Source organism: Mustela putorius, unplaced genomic scaffold (assembly GCF_011764305.1).
Source record: "Mustela putorius furo isolate JIRA1106 unplaced genomic scaffold, ASM1176430v1.1 tig00000242_pilon_pilon_pilon, whole genome shotgun sequence".
In the NCBI taxonomy this organism is placed as follows: domain Eukaryota; kingdom Metazoa; phylum Chordata; class Mammalia; order Carnivora; family Mustelidae; genus Mustela; species Mustela putorius.
The window spans coordinates 15,234,686-15,253,377 of record NW_025421325.1 but is presented as its reverse complement, the minus strand read 5'-3'; the positions used below and the strand labels follow the sequence as shown (position 1 = coordinate 15,253,377).

The 18,692-nt window shown below is 44.6% G+C and overlaps 1 protein-coding gene across 7 annotated transcripts in view; it reads left to right on the top strand.

Annotated features, from left to right (window-relative positions):
* The window catches only part of ADRA1A (adrenoceptor alpha 1A), a 127,928-nt gene that overhangs the window by 21,979 nt on the left and 87,257 nt on the right, over positions 1-18,692 (top strand). The window lies entirely within an intron of this gene.

Here is an 18,692-nt window from a genome sequence, read left to right as displayed (position 1 = left end):
GGAGTAAATTATTAACAAAATGGGTTTAATGTTCACTGAGTTCTTGGGTAGTTTCATGTCCAGTTCTTACCCTGAACTTGCTGATGAGTCCAGAAGTGTTTATGAAGTGCAAAGCATCTACCGCATGCTCGGTTCTGAGCTAAGTCTGATGGAGGTTACTGAGGAAGACGACTCACTGCCTTGAGGTCTAATTGGGGAGAAGAGGATAGAACCTCGAAACAATAGTTATCAAGACAAGATAACATTCTTATAAATGCCCTACCAGGTCAGGGGCAAAGTGTGTGAGGCAGGGCTTGGGAATCTCTGGCCTTCCAGAGAAATGGAAGGTAGAGGAAGGAGGTCTTCAGCTGGATCATGAAAGGTAGGATTTGAAAAGCCAAGCATCAAGGCAGGAGTAAGCATGCCATGTTCATGCGCTAGGGAACTGGCCCGCTTGGAAAGGGTGGTTCAGTGTGTGTGTGTGTGCACGTATGCATGCTTGCTCATGTGCATACAGAGAGAACCATGGATGACAGCATGACCAGGCTTGATGGCACTGTGTTCTCCAGGGTGGTTTTCAGACAAGGATTTGGGTCTTGGAGCAAGAGAATGTGAGGAGGTCCTGTGGGTCTGGTAAGACAGGGAAGGGACATGGTAGAATAGTGTTAGTGATGGCAAGATGTGTTGAAGTGAGAGACCAGCTGACTGTAGGTTGGAATAGGAGCTGAACGGGGCATGGCCATGAGACACAGGGGTAATCCAGGGGTTGTGCCGAAAGCAGGGATACTTCTAGGTAGAGTCAGTGGGAACCAAAGGCTGCTTTTGAGGAATTGGGATCAACAAAATGTAGCATTTGAGTTTTTTGGTTTTTTAAAATATTTATTTATTTATATTAGAGAGTTTGTGCCCTAGGTTGGCAGGGGGGTAGGGAGCAGAGGTAGAGAGAGAGAGAGAATCCCAAGGAGACTCCTCACTCAGCACGGAGCCTGATGCAGGGCTTGGTCTCAAGACCCTGAGTCAAAACCAAGAGTCAGATGTTTAGCGGACTGAGCCACCCAGCATGCATGGAGCATTTGAGTGTGGACAGAGATGCTAGGAGGAAGAACATGTCCTGGAAGGCCTTCGGTTGTGACCAGATTCTGCCTGAAATCATGATGCTTCAGTGAAAGCTTCTAGAACTGTGATATTCACTATGGTAGATGCAAGCCACATGTGGTGAATTAAATGTGAGTTAAATTTATGGAACTAACACAGAATTATAAATCCAGTTTCTCATTCAGACTAACAGCATTTCAGATGCTCATTAGCTACGTATAATGAATGGCCACCCTTCTGGACAGGGTGCGCATGGAACTATTTCCATCATCTCAGAATGTTCGGTTGCACAGGACCGATGCAGAGGTCAATGGTGAATATCTGTCTTTGGGTGCATGGGCTGCTCCGGAGACGGGAGCAGGGAACAGGTGACGCTAAGTCGTGGGGTCATCTGGCAAAGAGGAGGGCCTGGGGCTGGATTCTAGGACATGTATGAAGTCGGGAGAAAGAGGCAGAAGGAGAACAAACAAACATTGCCTGGGGTTTCAGAAAAGCAGAAGACGCAGCATAGCATAAAATCCTGGCAACCGAAAGGGAGAAAATGTCAGTGAGGAGGGAGTGGTGCCAGTGTCAGTTGCTGCAGAAAAGTCAAGGAGAAAGAGAACCAGGGGAAAAAGAATTGCGTTTGGTAATCTGAGGTCATCGGTGACCTATGAAACTTGAGGGACAGTGAGGCAGAGATGTCCTCAAATAGGAATGTCACTGGCTTCCTATAAGACTGCAGCTGGCATCTGGGGCCTAGAAACAGTCTGGGTCTCGGTGTCGGTGTCGGGGTAGGGACGAGAGCTTGTTAAGGGAGGAGTATGGGGAAGAACATAGAGTGGGGAGCAGAAGGGAGAGGAGTGAAGGAGACTGAGGGGCCATCACCAAGGGCTTCATGGTCAATCATTGCTTTTTTCTCCAAGAAAAGGAAGATGGGGACAAAAGAAGAGGGAATTGTCCGGGGCTGGTCAAGAGGATTAGAACAGGGTACCCTTGAGGTACCCTGATGCCCTTAGGGTACCAGATGCCCTTAGGATGGCATAAGAAAGGGGTTATAAAGAGAGGGGTTCAGTTGGGGGGGGTGGGCCTCGGGGATGGTCATCAGGGGAGCTATGGGCAGGCTTGTGGCCACTTTGCCCTGAGATGGAACAGTGGCTAGAAGCCAGAGAATGCATCAGCTTGACCTGTTCCCTTTTCCTCTCCTGTCTTCCTCACCACCCTTCTACTGGATTCTTCCTTTTGGTTGACTTGATTTTGTTTTTTTTGTTGTTTTTTTTTTTTTCCTAATGCATCAGACCTTCATATTTATGTATAGTGTTACTACCTAGCTTTCTAGATTTCTCTAAGACTGTTGCAGCTATACACAGCGTGTATTGTTTGCCCATGTCTGCATCATCTCTTTAGGATTATACGGACAAGGGCAGGCTCTTTTTTCCTTGTGCTGTACAAGGCTCATGATATCACTGTGAACATATGGGTAGCGAATTCAGTACTGCTTCATTATAAAGACCAGTAATTATATTTATATTTGAAGAGCTGCTTTTAAACATAGATGTATACAGTTGAATGTACAGTTTCTGTGAGTGCCTGCGTGCACGGACCACACCACTGACCCAAGATAATCCGTCCTCCTGGGTTTAATTTTTAGTTCACGGTGTGTTGATACAAAATGCTTTGCGTGCATCATCTTATTTAATCCCTGCAAGCCAGAGAGGTGGGCGTTCTGATTGTCATTTCCGAGATGAGGCAATCATGGCAGAGGCTGGTTAAGCCAGTCACCCGGGGTCATGTGGCAAGTGTGAGTGGCAGATAGAAATGGCAACCTGGCTCTCTCCTGCACCCAATCTCTTGTCCTTAATGTCCTCCATTCTCGAACCAGTACTCTAAAGTGACCGCCTGTTCCTGCTGCAGTGACCGGCTTGGCCACAGCTGTGAGCATGCCCACATAAGGGCGTGTTTGCACTCTGGAGCCATAATTCTCCTCTCGTTCCGGAGAGGTAGAAAACGATCATGGGGAAGTAACAAATAACACCTCTTGGTGTCAGCCCGGCCTTCACGGGGGACAAGATGCTTTAGCAACTCTTTCAAAGTATCCAAGACAAAACTTGACCTTTAAGCAGTTTCTCCATTTAGAGTTAAATTTGTCTTCAACAAATATGGTTTGAATAAATCAAGACCTCCTGTTTTAGCTATTTAATTGGGAAGGTAAAATTTCCAATCTGATTTAAAATTTTTTCTTTTGCCAAATTCCACAGGGGGGAAAAAAGGAATGCTAAAGTTCAGGATAAAAAGAAACTTTCCAGGAAGCACACTGGTACAAACCATAGCTGTGGTCATCATAAATATCACTTTTACTTTCCAAACTAAAGTCTGGGTTTCCATGGTAACTGTTAACAAACCCAGCTGGTTTGCATCGTGGTGTGTGTGTGTGTGTGTGTGTGTGTGTGTGTGTGTGGAGAAGCCAGTGGAGCAGGACCTGGCTATGTTCCAGAGTTCAGGTATCAATATCAGATGGATCTCCTGGGACCATTTAGAAACCAGATAGAAAAAACTCCATGCAACATCTCTCCCACCCAACCGCTACCTTCCAAACCTTTGCACTTTGCTACTGTCCTGATCACATGCCCAGAGCTTTCCAAAGCCTGTCATTCTCACAGAGGCAAACCATAGGCTGCATTCAACTGTGACTTTGATGTCTAACTGTGTGCATTGGAAGGGAATTAGAACTGCAGGCTTTGATTTACTAATGTTGCATCCATCAGAATGTTCTTGGGTAATAGTGTTTCATAAGGGTCAGAATGCAGGCTTGACAGTCCCGGCCAAATGCAAACTGGAGAAATTGCATCTTGCCTTCCGGTGACTCACCCAGGCTTCCAGATGGAAATGATTTCCCAAGGTCACGGCAAAGCTCAGTGCAACGGTGTCTCTCGTGTGGCGAACATATGGTGTGACGGTGTAGGTCAGGACTTCTTTTCCTGTTCTCACCCTTGACTTTGGCAGGGTCAGCCTGCCCCTGAGAACTTCTCTCCAATCATGGGAGACTCTCAGGAGCAGTGTGTGCCTCTCCTCTCCCCCATGTCCTTCTCACTATACCCGCCCCCCCCCCCCCGCCAAAGCCTTGCTCCTGTGTTCCAGGCGTAGTGAAGGGAACTAAGGAAGAAGTGCGGCTCCTTCCACTAACTCATTACCATTTCTTAAAATAAATCCCAACTTTCCTCTTCTGGGAAGCCACCCCAGAGTGGACTGGGATCTCAAAATATCATTTATTTACTTTATGCAAGAAACTTATGGAAGCCTCCTGGGTGGCAGACACAAGTGGACCCTGATTTCAAGGTGGAGACCAATAGATCACGGAGCCCAATACAGGGTCACGATAAATACACAGGCACAATGGGAAGATGTTGGTTTTCCATTCTGGGGGGCAGGATGTCAAAAGGCTTCCTGAAAGGAGCAACTTGATAACATGAACTATAGGCTGCTCACACTATTAACACATACATTCCATAATGCTAGCATGGGCTTTATTGAACATGTGTGTGTGCAAGTCTGTCTTGATTTCTCCCTAGATCATCAAAATCTCGAGTGCAAACATCTGATCTTTATTAGACAAGGCTCCGTGTCTGACTTACATAGAATAGAGCTGAGAACATAGCAAGGGGCATCGTGGCCTTGACTCTGCCTTCAGAAACAAAGAACAGATTGGAGGTGGCTTATGTGAGTGGGTGGCCTTGTGCAGACAGCTGGGTGCTGCATTCAGGTGGAGCAATGGATTGACAGTGACATCCAAAAGTGATGCAATAGTCTACGCCCATACCACTGTGAACGTGCCCGATCTTGTTTGATCTCAGAAGCTAAGCAGGGTCAGGCCTGGTTAGTACTTGGATGGGAGACCAAAAGTGGCACAATAAGGAATTGACACACAAGACTTATATCTTCAGCCATCTGTCTTATTTTCCACCATTTCTTTTTTTTTTTAGTTTTTTTTGTTATGTTAGACACCATACAGTACAGCATTAGTTTTTGATGCAGTGTTCCATGATTCATTATTTGTGTGTAGCAGCCAGTGCTTCATGCAATACATGCCCTCCTTAATACTCATCACTGGGATAATCCATTCCCCCCCACCCCTAAAACCATCAGTTTGTTTCTCGGAGTCCATAGTCTCTCATGGTTCATGTCCCCCCAGATTTCTCACCTTCATTTTCCCCTTCCTTCTCCTAATGTCCTCCATGCTATTCCTTATGTTCCACAAGTAAGTGAAACCATATGATAATTGTCTTTCTCTGCTTGAATTATTTCACTCGACATAATCTCCTCCAGTTCCATTTGTGTTGATGCAAAAACTGGTAGTCATCCTTTCTGATGTCTGGGTAATGTTCCATTTCTTTGATAGTAATGGCACCTGCATCGTAGCTATATGATTTTAGGCTTTGGAGTTACCCTGGTTTAGAAGGATGGCTTTTGAGGGTTCACACTTGCTTACTGTCTGAGTCTTCTTTCCAGGCCTCAAATCTTCATCAGCGGAATGGTAGGTTTGGCTTAGATGATTGTCTCTAAGACTTGGAGTTGTATTCTACAGGCCTAACCTGAGTCAGTCTTAATCATCCTTGAATCCTCAGGTCCGAGGTACTGAATAAATATCTGCTGAATTAAATTAAAGAGGATGTAGAGTCCTCTTCTACTTCAAAATCCAGTTCTACATGTGAAGTGAAGAAACTGCTGTCAATGTAGAGTCCAAAGAACCTGATCAAATTTGTATGAGTGGCAGAACCAAGGGTTTGGGTTTTCTCCCTGCCACAGACCCTCAGAAGGAGGATGGCATCAAGTGACTCGCTTGGATCTTCAAGCTGAGCCTGCTTTGCTTCCTCAGAGGTACCTTCAGGCAAAAACTGGCCTGGGCCTCATGTTGTTAAATATTTAAATAGAAAAGGAAAAAAATTCAGTTATCCAAAGTACTAAAATGTGGTCTTGTAAACTTAAGAAAGTCTCCAAGGGTCTTTTGGTGCCAGAGAAGAAAACATGGCGTGGAACATCTGTATGATTGAACGCCTGTCCTGGTTTGTACTTGGTTGCTTGGCTTAACTTTACACAGTCCTGAGAAACAGGAGTCTTGTGATCGGTATAGACAGCCAACTGGGACAACTCAAGCCAAAAAAAAAAAAAGAAAAAAAATTGAATTGTCCTAATTGTATGTGGTAATGTTTCAAGTGAATTAAAGATGATTTTTTTTTAAGATTTTTATTTATTTATTTGAGAGAGAGAGAGAACACAAGTGGGGGGGGGTTGGGCAGAAGCAGAGGGAGAAGCAGACTCTGCGCTGAGCGGGGAGCCCAGTGTGGGCCTCAATCCTAGGACCCTGGGTTTATGACCCCAGCCAAAGGCAGATACTCAATCAAGTGAGCCACCCAGGCACCTCTTAGAGATGATTCTTCTTCCCTGTCTCTGAGTTGCTGAAAGTATTATGTTAGGACAGGGATCAAAGCCAGCAAAGGTAGGAGCACACTGAGCCATGATTTATCTTCTCCACACACATGAGCTTCTGGAGGTGGGCGTCAGTTGCCCTCGCAAATTTGTTTCATAAAGCAAAGATTTTTAATCCTGTCCTATCAAACATCTGCATCGTGGACACTAGTCAGCCCTGAGGCTACCTAGCTGAGCACCCAATAGCTAGTGTAGACTTTAGCGTGACTCCTACTACTCTTTTTCACCGTGGTTTTTCATGTGGATTCTGCACCTCCCCTGAAGTGGGGTCAGTGCAGAGGAAAAATAAATCAAAAGTCAAAAACCTTCTCAGAGGGGCTTTTGGAAAAGATGTAGGCAGATGCCTAGTAGAGGAAAGTGAACTCTGTATGCTTTCATCCTATTTACAAAGACAAGATTTTTCCAGCACATGTGTGTTAAGCCACTTTACATATACCTTGTTCCTTAGCCACAGTTCTGTAGCATACCGAAGTCAAGGCCCATTACCAATTTAGGGAGTGGCCAGACTGGGATAGGAGGAGGGCCCCTCTGATTCTGGAACCCAAGCCTTTCCCCTGCACCATGCTGCCTTCCTGGATTGGCCCTTTGCATCCCCGAAGCTCTTTTGAACTGCCTTTAACCTGGGGATCCTCTGAGCACGTCTCTGTGCCCTCACCCACCCTGAACCTGCTGCTGGCCCGTCCTGCAGAAGACAGGGGGGAAAACGTCCCCTTTGGAGTAATAAGCAGAGATTTTTGTTTGAAGGTTCCCCAAATCTTCATACTCTGATGTGCAGCCTTGGCATGCGAGAGGCTACCTGCTTGCTCTTACGTGGTATATTGTACCTACATTTGGAAAAGCATGTGGGAGGTGACCGATGTCACCTTGGTTGTGGTCAGGTAACCTCAGTAATTTGCTACACTTCTTCAGGACTTTACTGAGAGTTTTTAGTGATGTAGCTGCGATTGGAGATTTGCTATTGCTTTTGAGAACTCTTGATCACTAGAAATTTTTTTCCTAACATGGTGATGCAGTCTAAGAACAGTGTCATTAGCCCAGGAGCTCTGGACAGTTTGCGGGGGCGGGGGGTGCTTTCTTGTCAAGGATATGGAGTAAAGAAAGGCAGAAAGGGATGAAAGGGATGTTTGCAGGATTAGCACTTCAAAGGCTTTGCGTAGCCAGGGTCCTGCGATGAGACTCATGGAGTCCATCAGTTTGCAGTTGGTCAGTCCATACGGGGGGGTCCACCAAGGGGTAGAAAGAACCCAGGATTGTGAGTCAGAGCACCTCAGGTGAGTTCCAGTCTTATCACTCAGCACAGTCAACACATCCTTGAATGTCCCTGTGAGGAACTGCATTACTGGCCTGACAAATGGGCTTTTTTTGAAAGGTGCCCCAGTTACCTCAGGATAATATTGCAGCATCATCTGAGGGAGAAGATTTGAGTGCTATAAAAGCAAAGTATTGGAAGGAGGTAAGATTGTCTTGTTACACAGTCCACGGGGTGTGAAGACTCCAAGTATATAAGATAGCCAGTCTGTTGATGATGAGGTAAGGACTGTGTAGTCAGCAGGCAGGAGGTCTGGTGCCTATGGTTTGTCATCAGTCCACGAAAAGTGCTCAGAGACATTTGTAGCAATATGACAAAGTAACTTTTAGGTCTATTGAATATCATAATAAAAATTGGGGCTTGTATTTGCTTGACTTTTTTTTTCCTTTCTTTTTCTTTTTTGTAATTTCTTTTTCTTACATTTAAAAAAAATACTGGTACATGCTGGATTTGAAAATAAACTAGCCCTTCACTCAGATGACTTGAGACACTGGTATGTGAGGCATCAAAAGTCCAGGAGACAAGTGAAAAATTAAGAGTCTGTATATTTTATTCATCCCGTGAAAGGCCGACAGGAAGCAGAAAACATAAGGGTTGGTTCCAAGTGGATGGGTCACTTCTCTCCCAGATGTTTGGTGTCCTTGAGGGACAATCAGAGGACATGTCCTGACCTTGGAGACTGACTCAGCATCACCAAAAGGAACAAAAGTCCACAGCATCGACCATTTCTTAAGATGGTACTGAGGACCATGGGGGCTGATGGCTCCCTTCCTGGGCCACTGGGACCTGGGGGAGGGTGGCCACAAAGCTAAATAACATTCACAAGAGTCCATGGTCAACTGAGGGAAGAGAGAATGCTAGTTTCCACGCCCAGACCCATCAGAAGTGGCTGAATGACCAGCAGACAGTCTTTCCATTTTTGGTATCCATATTTTATAAATTAATCTAATGTAATCAGAGTCCAATAGGACAGTCCCCGTTACATGTTGGTTTTTCATTCATGTTTATTCCTCGAGTGAAGTTTAGAATCGCCTAGTCCTAAACAGACTGTTGGTTGGAATTCTGTTAACTTGTCTATCAAAACGAACAGAACTGAAATCTTCGCAATATAAAAACTTCCCACCCAGGAAGGGATCACTTTGTTGAAGGCGGTTAGTTTTTGTAGCTTTATCTTTGTTTATTCTGTACATTCCCTGCTAAATGTATACCTAAGTACTTTATATTTTTATTGTTACTGTGATGGAATCTTGTCTCCCCATCATATTCTAACAATTCTAATTATTTCTAGTATATAAGAAAACTATAGATTTCTGCTATGTTTAATGTTTAATCAGCCCACCTACCTGCTTTCTTATTATAGTACTAGTAAATCTTTGTGCAGCTAATTCTTTTGGGTTATCCAAAGATACAAAAATCCAGATATACAAAAATACATTCACTAATTCTCATCCTCCTTTTCAATATGTATAACTCACCTTTTTCTTGGCTGATTACCTTAGCTGTTATTCCCAGAACAGTGGACATGGTTGGAACTTGAAAGGCTGCTGGACCATTCTTTCCATATCAGTAAAAACACGGAACTTAGAAACTCTGTATTAGCTTCCTCTTCCTCACCTTTGTTCCTCAAATGCTTGCTGATAGGGGTGACATCTTTGAGATGACTGTGGAAGGTAATCTTGGGAGAAATATGCAGGGTGGAAGCAGCATGTCCACTTTGCCTTAGTAATATGGTGCAAGAAGAGAAAATGGGATTGAGGGAGTGATTATATGTCTAGTTATGAGGGTCCTGACTTTTTCATAGCATCTTAATTGGTCTCAAGGGGTGCCTAACCGAGGCACCACTGGGCTTCCTAGTTAGGGCTGCATCAGAGCAATTGCTTCAAATTTACAGCACACTATGTAGCTATCCCTTCCTGTCCTTCTGAGGTCTTTGTATTTTATGGTTGATTTCAGTTTGGACCCATATTCAAGGTACCCACCCCTGACAAGCAAAAGGAAGACAAAATTTATCCCTTGGTGCTATTTCCAACCCATTCAAAAATAGAAGGCAGTCAGAGTTCTCAGGAGCAGACCTTAGTTCGGCTGGGAGCTTGGCGCCTGGTTTCCATTGTGACGTGGTCAGGGGAAATCATCAGGCAGTATTGCCACCAGAATTGCCTTGGCTGGGAGTCTTGTCTGGTTCCCCTTGGTACGGATGCTGGCTAGGCTTCAGAAGTGGCAGTGTTGGAAATAAATTTAAAATCCAAGAATCAAAGAGGCCACTCCTCTCTTCACTCATTTTCTTTGTGCAGCAGCATGCACACTCTACCTATAATTTCACAAACACACAAATGTGACCACACCCCCTGGTGCCAGAGGACTGACACCTCACAGCTCCCAGCGGCCTGTTGCCACCCTCTCCTGACCTCCTTCCACGGAGCAGCCCGAGTCCAGTGACTGGTCTTCGTCCTGATTCAAGTTAACTGTCCAGCGCTACCAGCTCCACTGGGATTGTAGAGGCCCGACTCACTTCTGTTCCCAACAGATGCAATCCTGAGAACATGTCCCATAAACCTCAATCTACTTCTCTGACTATACCACCTGCTTGAATTTTTTGTGTCATCCTTTTTCTTTTTCTTTCTTCCTTTTTTTTTTTTTTTTTTTGTGGGAGGGGCAGTTCCTCCCCATCTCTTTTCCTATACACTAACATCAGCCCCACCAAATACTCCCAAGAAATAACATGCTTATATATGTTTTTGTATTTGCCTGTGGGGTTTTTTTATATTATTATTATGAGAGAGAAAGAGAGAAAAAATACAAGCAAGGGGAGGGGCAGAGGAAGAGGAAGAAGAGTGCTCCCCACTGAGCAGGGAGCCCCATGTGGGGCTGGATCTCAGGACCCTAGATCATGACCCGAGCTGAAGGCAGCTGCTTAACCATCTGAGCCGCCCAGGCGCCCATGTATTTGCCTCTGTTTTTCCTCTGTTTGTTTAGTTCTGTGTGAAAGCCATCTGTGGTCTATCGCATTCATTCGCTCCTCTATCAATGGATGCTCACCCAGTTTCCAGATTTTTGCCTCCAAATAGCGCACAGAGTTTACAGAAGTGCGTATGTACGTGGGAAGCTTTTGCTTCCATGAGACAGATTCCTGAGATGATGGTTGCTGATTTAAAGGGTGTACATGCTTTCAGTTTTAAAATATGTTGCAGATAACCTCTTCAGACTCCATTAATACCACCCGACATCACCAGCGGTATCAGTTTCCCGCTGCTTATATTCCCACCTTGAGCATCCCCCTGAAGGTCACAGGGCTCATCTTTGATCAGGCCTTTGTTTGGGTCTGTCATTTCTCATTGTAGACTGAAACTGGCCCCTTTCCCTTTGTCTTTTTTTTTTTTTTTAAGGTTTATTTATTTGAGGCAGAGAGTAGGGAAGGGAGAAGCAGAGAGAGAGAATCTCAAGCAGACTTCCCCTGAGCAATGGAGCCCGTCTCGGAGCTCCGTCCCATGACCCATGAGATGACAACCTGAGCCAAAACCAGGAGTTGGTGCTCAACCTAAAGAGCCACCCAGATGCCCCGCCCATTTCCCTTTTGAAAAGAGAAGAGAATTTGGTGAGAGAAAGACAAGGCCAACGCTTGGGAAAGTTCCTTGGCCTCCAGGTGGCTGCTTCCTCTAATTGGATGAGAAAGACAGAGTAGAGACCAGCAGGGCTCTTCTCCTGCCCCAGCCTATAAGCCTGGAGCTTCTAGCTGCATAGGGCAGGGGAGCCCAGGCTCAGGGCAGCCACAGCTGCCAGCTGCCAGCTTAGGGATGTAGAGGGGAGCAGTGCAGGGCAAAGGAGAGGCAGGGAGGGGCATGGGAAAGGGCTGCATGTGGTGTGCTCCCCATCCTTCTGGGCCCAAAGGGGTTCTTAGCCAGCTCTCTTTGAGTGGAATTAGGTTCTTCTTGTCCCTGAAGAGGAACAGGAAGAGAACCAGCATGTCAGTGATGTGCCCAAACTACAAAGGGGAAGACTGGTGTGACTCTTCTTAAATTGAGGGAAATCTATTTAGGATATTTGGGCACACTGGTAATCCTCCTCCAATATCTGACACATGGGTATGAACGGACATCTCTGTGACCTCTGCACCTCTCCCAGACTGGCCATGATCAGGGATGAGGGTGTTGCAGTGGGCGGGCAGGGGGTGCCTGTGGCCAGGTGGGGCTGTCTCTGCTTGCCAGGTTGGGCACTGACCACCAAACATTACAGTTTCAGTCTTCTTCTGCCTTGGTATCGTCTGCATCGTCTCTCTTCTTCTTGGTGTGTGAAATTAAGCCAACCCAATATGCTGTTATTATGACACAGACCATTATCCTATAATAAGCGTTTCATAACTCAGTCTATTTTTGCCAATTGTTTTAAATCGTTCTTATTAGCTATGTTAGGCATGCTAGTATCTTAATCTTCTTAACGTCCATGTGAGAGTTTGACAAGTCAGCAGGGATCTTGCCTTAGCTGCCAAGGGTCCATGATCAAGGACCCATGCTCCAGAGCCCCACTGACTCTCTGAGCAGCCTATTTCTTTTTTATTTATCAAAGGTTTTATTTATTTATTTGTTTGTTTGTTTGTTTGTTTTTGAGGTTGGGAGGGGCAGAGGAAGAGAGAGAATCTCAAGCAGACTCCTCACAGAGTGCAGAGCCCAAGCCAGGGCTCGATCCCACGACCCTGAGATCATGACCTGAGCCAAAACCAAGAGTCGGATGCTCACCTGACTGAGCCTCCCAGGATCCCCTGAGCCTATTTCTTTTGAGAAGACCTCAGTCTCCTGAAGTTTTAAGAAGTTCCTGCAAAAGTGAGACCAATATAAAGACCAATGTCTTGGGCTTTCATCAAATTCCTTAACCTTGTGAAAAGAAGTAGATAAAAAGGAGAAAAATGTGTATGTGTGTATGAGAGAGAGAAAGAGGCAGAAAGAGAGAGAATAGCAGAGAGAGGGAGAGAAAGAAAGAGAGAGACCCCAGCTGACCCCATCTGGGAGGCTACTGCAGTAACCCAGGTCAGTTCGAGAGGCCGAAGAATCACAGTTTAATGTTGTGAAAGAGTTAGCACAAAGTCGAGAGGGAGTAGTTGACACTGGTAGAACTTGGACTGTTCCTTTCCTAGGATCATTTCAGGCTAAGAAATAATTAGGATTTTGGCAGCTAAAATGATGTGGCCAGAATAGCTTATTTTTCAGTTAATTCCTTAAGTAAACCATCATCTCTATAAACTCTTGCCATAGCCACACTGATAAGAAGGTTTAATTCTGCCGTCCCACCAGACAAACCATCTCTGGCTTTACCTTCTGTCAAGTCTTCCCCTTTTGGTGTTAAAAAAAAAGATCTTCTGGCTCTGCAGCCTCATCCTTTCATGGTCATTTCCTTGTAGTTCCAGACGGCTATCATCCTCACGCTCAAGAACAGGAAGTCCTGATGATTAAGTTTGGTTTTCGGGAGATAACAGAAGAATGTCAGGCTTAGCACCCAGTTGATGAGAATGAGATTATAAAGAGCATCATAATCTCACAGCCAAGTTTCTCCACATCCTCCCCTGTCTTTGAAGGACGGGGGTGCATGACTGCTGCCAAGCTTCAAGGGTGGGTGCAGATGGAGGAAGTCATGAAGCCTCTTCTGTAAGAGTGGTCTTGGTTGTTAACCTAGTCTCCCATCTCCCTATGGGGGACCAATGAGCCCTGCCCAAGGGCAGCCTGTGGGTGTGTGGCAGCACAGCTCTGTGTGGGATGTGCTAAAGTGTTGGTTCTTAAACTTTGGTGAGCCTAAGAATGATCTAGAAAGCTTTTCAATTTATGGATTCCTAGGCCTTTCCCCCTAAATTCTGCCTCCTGTGGGCTGGGGTGGGTCCTTCTGGCTCGCATGCACATTGTTGAATTGAGTTGAGCAGTGGCTTCTTTGCACACACACCTGCTGTTGTCTCCCAGAGTTTACGAAACCCTAGTCCACCCTCCCTCCACACCCTTGGCAGTTAGGGATGTGCAGACAGTCTTTCCCTAATGGATCTGATGGCTCCTTGGCTCAAGATTTCCAGATCTGTAGAAACTTACCAGGTGCACATGGAGATGTCTCTCAGAGGGATGATGGGTTATGGAACTACTGATCTTTTTCAAAGTTTTAATTTTCTGTTAGGCTGTTCTTCAGAGTCCTGTGGCTTCCTCTTTGCCCATGTTCATAATGAGCTCCAGGTGCAAGCTCTGTGTGTTCAGAAGTGGAATCAAGGGTTATGTGACTTCTAGCCATATTTTTTTGATATGTGATTAAACATTTTATCATATTGCCTATTGTTCGTTTCTTGTTATTTTCTTTCTCCATTTATTGAATCATCCATCTCTTCCTTGACAGTTTTTCTTACTGGTGGAATTTAGAACACAATTTTAAGTGCCAAGGAAAATTCCATTCGGATTATTTTAGATTTATTAAAAATATAGGATGAACTGAAATATTTGCAGTAGTAGTCTTTGCTTTCAGGAGCCTGTATATATTTTCGTTTTCACATTTTTTTGAATGCTCTTCGGGACCCATCTTATCTTCCTGTTGCCCCTTTCCCAGACAGCTCTGCTTTATGGATCCTTCTGGAAGCCATTTGAATTTGCCTTGTTTTGTTGTCATTTTTTGTCAGCCCTCTACTTTGCCCTCTCTTCATACGGTCTTAAATCCAGTAGAGTTTATCCAGATTCTGGCTTTGCCTGCAAGTAACGCAGACTTGCCACCAGTGGCTCTGTGGGTCTGTGCGAGTGATGCTTCCATCCCCGGCTCAGGTGACAGCTAGAAGGCTGTCACTCACGTTCCTGGTGTGTTTCCCAGCTGCCAGCAGTCACTTCTGTAGTGTCCCTCTGCTGTACTGGGATGTGATACTTTTGCAAAATTATTATGTGCCAGGCAGAGTAAACTTGACATGTACCACTTTATGCATACAATCCTACAAAGTGGGTACTGTATTATTATTCACATTATAAGGAAAGAAGCCAAGGAATCCTGAGACTAAGTGATGCAGCTCATGGAGCTCGTGTGTGGCAAAGGCAGTAGTGGAATCAGTTCCTGGGTTCTCAACCAGGTCATCCTGTATGTGGTCATGACGTGTCCCTAGTGGATGGTCAGCTCACCAAGCAGCAGGCAGGATTGCCATTTTAGGGTTGAGGCGGTGGATCACAAAGACTTGAAAGAATTGTAATTCATATCCTAAGACTTCATTTAGTAGAGGAGAGGTGTACAGGGAGTGTAGTTACTCTAAAACCAAGAGGATTTCATCATACTCTGGCAATGCAGGAAAAAAAAAAAAAAAAATATATATATATATATATATATATATATATATATATATATATATGGGGTTGGGGTAGGGAAATCAGCTCTCCTGGGTTCTTAAATCCTCCCTCCTTGCCTCAGCTGATGGAACATTCTTTTTGGAGACAAAAAGTACATTTAGGTAAAGTTGTTAATGACTGATGGAGGACTTCCCTGGTTGATTCTCACAGGGCTAGGGACAGAGAAAGGAGTTAGCGTTCTTGAGCTTAACTACCAAACTTCCTGGTCTCCCTTAAAGGCTTTCATAACCACAGACAAGTAGAGGTATTTGTTTAGACACTAATCTTCTTCCTCAACAAAAAAGGAAGGTGGCCTGGTGACAGGGAGACCCAGGATAATTTTTTCATACTTGTGAGGGAGGTACCACTGTCATTTGATTTTACAGATGAGAAAAGAGACTCTCGGAGAGACCAAGTGTGTGTGATATGTCACTCAGCTGGTGAGGGGCAGAGCGGGATTTAAACCCTCATCTGTCTTATTCTAGAACCTTTCCGTTGAACATCATAGTTTTACGTAAACAAGCTTCGACCATGAGGAGACAAAAATCTGCAGGAATGTTGTCATCCTGGGGCAGTTCTTTGAGCACCCAAGTATTCTATAAATATGAGTTACTGTCATAGTCAATCATAATGATAAATAATGTTTTAAAAAAGTGTTAAATGTTAAAGAAATCATAATGATAAAAAAAAAGTTACCATTTATTTAGTGCTTATCATTTTCCGAATGTTGTGTAAGCAGGAATCATTTCATTTCATCTGCACAGCAGGATTGTGAGGGGGATTCAGATCTTGCAGTCCATTTTGCAGATGAGGAAACTGAGGTTGAGTGAGCTAAGGAAATTGCCCAATCCAGGATAGCTGTGTCTAGGCAAAGCACTGTGCAGCGTGCAAGAGAGCTAGCAAAAGGCCCCAGATCCTTCTGTCCTACTGTCTTTCAGGTGAGGCTGAGGGGTGCGAATCAAGTGGATACAGAAAGGCAGTATGAGCTGCGTGGCAACAGTATGGGGCAGCTGGCACTACAGAGGTTTAGACCAAGAAGATGGAAGCACAGACTAGCTGAGCACAGTACTTAGGGATCCACAAGACTTTTCAGGTCTCATGGAAATGTATTAATTTTTTTTTAAATCAGAACTTTAAAAATCAACTTTTAGATCAAGGAAAATACAGTCATACATAATATTTTATACTGAGTCATACAATACAGTATGTACTCTTTTGTAGGAAAGAAGGAGCCCCTGAAGGCCAAAGTCGTTAGAATCATGAAAGCCATAATGTAGCCCTGCCATTCCTCCTGGGTCCAGGTCACCCCCATGTCTTGGGGCATTGCAGAGCCGCCTGCGGAAGGAGCCTGGGTCTCCAAATATAGCACATAGACCCGCCTACCAATCAGAAACACTCAGCGGCTAAATGGAAGTAGATTCAAAAGATCATCCCCTCAATTCTTCTAACGTTCCTCATTTCATATTTTTAGGAAACACAGTCTTACAGTTACACAGTCTAAGAAAGCTCACAGAAGGAAATTTAACTTGAGATGAGCTTGACAGGCATGAAGTACTTGCTCAGCTAGAATGGACCCTGTTTTTATTGTCTCCACGATGAGAATAAGACCAGCTTGTAACTGGATTGGTTATCTCTTTATAAAGAAGAGGTAAAGACTGTTCTGGACAGAACATGTTTCTGGTATGGCCAGCAGCCAGCTCAGTACCTAGAAATTTGGAGGCATTCAAGAAATGTGTTCTATGCTGATTTAAACCATTATACTGTGGAAAGTTGTTTCTGTGGCTTACTGGTCTCATGCCCTCACGCAAACACCAGTGTGCTGAACTTGGAAGTAAGTTTTCCATCTTAAGCAGGTATCAAATTGACAATGAATTCTGGGCATCGCCTTCAACCAAGACACCTATGGAAGGTAAGAGACTGAGGAGAGATTTGGTCACCTCCCTCAAGGATCATTAAATCAGAATGAGGAGTCTAAATTACATGCACAATATAATTTGTATATTGTTAGTATACTATAATGAACCAAACTTTGTTGTTTTTTTCTGAAGAAGTGATAGGAGTTTTATAAGGGCTGAAGTAGTTAAGGAAGACTTTTAGGGGAGGTGGCGAATGACTTGGGATTTAGGAAATAAGTAGCATTTAAGTAGGAGGGATTAGGACATTTTGGCAGGAATGGCCAACGGCTTGCAGGTGGTATACGCATGACCTTTTGGGCGAAGACAGACCCTGTGATAGCCAATGAAAAGAGCTCATGGTCACTTTGTAGGTAAGGAAGTAGGACAGAATTAGGAAATGAAAGGCATCTATCTTCCTACTTGCCTTCCACCTTTTGTGAAATAAACCTGTGACTTTGGTGTCAGCTGGAAGAATGGTTGAAAGTAGGATGGTAAAGAAGCTACAGGTGGAAACAGAAAACAAGCAGGGTGGGCAGTGATGATTCACAGTAGCCCTTAGTGAAGAGATCCCATCGAACCCTCCTAAAGAAGGCGCTCTTCCCACCCCTGCTCAGCACAGTATGGGGAATGATGTCTTGGAAGGTCTAGAAGGTTAAGACCAGACACGTGTCAGTGGTTTCTCCGCAGCATGCAAGCATCACTGTTGCAGTGCTTGAATTTAGAAAAATCAAATGCTGACAGAACGGTGCTGGCCCACTGTTATGCTGACAATTCAGTCCCAACCCAGTAAACCTGCCCACTCGCTTAAAAACAAGTATGAATGCGGTCAAAGTGCAATGTCCAATATCCTCTCTTTCTGTGGAAGATTAAGAAGCAAGCACACTCATGGATCAGAGAGCCTTGCTGCCTTTCCCCCCAGAAATAAAGATGGGCTCATTTAACATGATTTCTACCTGTTCTTCTGCAATTAGGGTTTAAGTGACTATCTCTGGTTATTAGTCACTCCGAGGAAATGAAATGATGCTATGGTAATTGGCCATGTGGGTTTCTTTCCTTCCCTGGGGATTTTACTTGGCTCAGAGAGCATTTTTTTACATAGGCCCTGTCTGCACTCTTTATTTAGCTAATTAGAGGGCTTAGGAGAATGAGCTGGCACTGGGTAGGAGGGAGGGAAGAGGTAGGGCAACATGTTATAACGGGAAGATCACTTGATTGAAACAGAATATCTGGTTCTAGTACAAACTAATACATTTTCTCTTCTATTGCCTTCTTATCTTGGACAGCTGTGCTACATACATTTTCTGACTTAATCCTCACAGTAACCCTGTGGTTATCGCAACCCCCTTTACAACGATGAGAAAAATAAAGTTCAGAGAGGCTGCCCTGACCAAGTTTCCCCAGATGGAAAGCAGCAGAACAGAGATTGGAATTCCAGTGGGCCTTAACTCACAGGCTCTGCTGTCCCTGTATCTGCTTTCTAAGTAGACCTTGTTAAAGGGAACAAAGCCACATCACCTCTCCATCTTCACTTTCTTTAACTGTTCATGATTCTGTGAAGGTGCTAGCTCTTCTAGAAACTCCCAAGTGCCTTTCTATCTGGACAGATGGAAACTCTCTGTCTACATGTCTCTC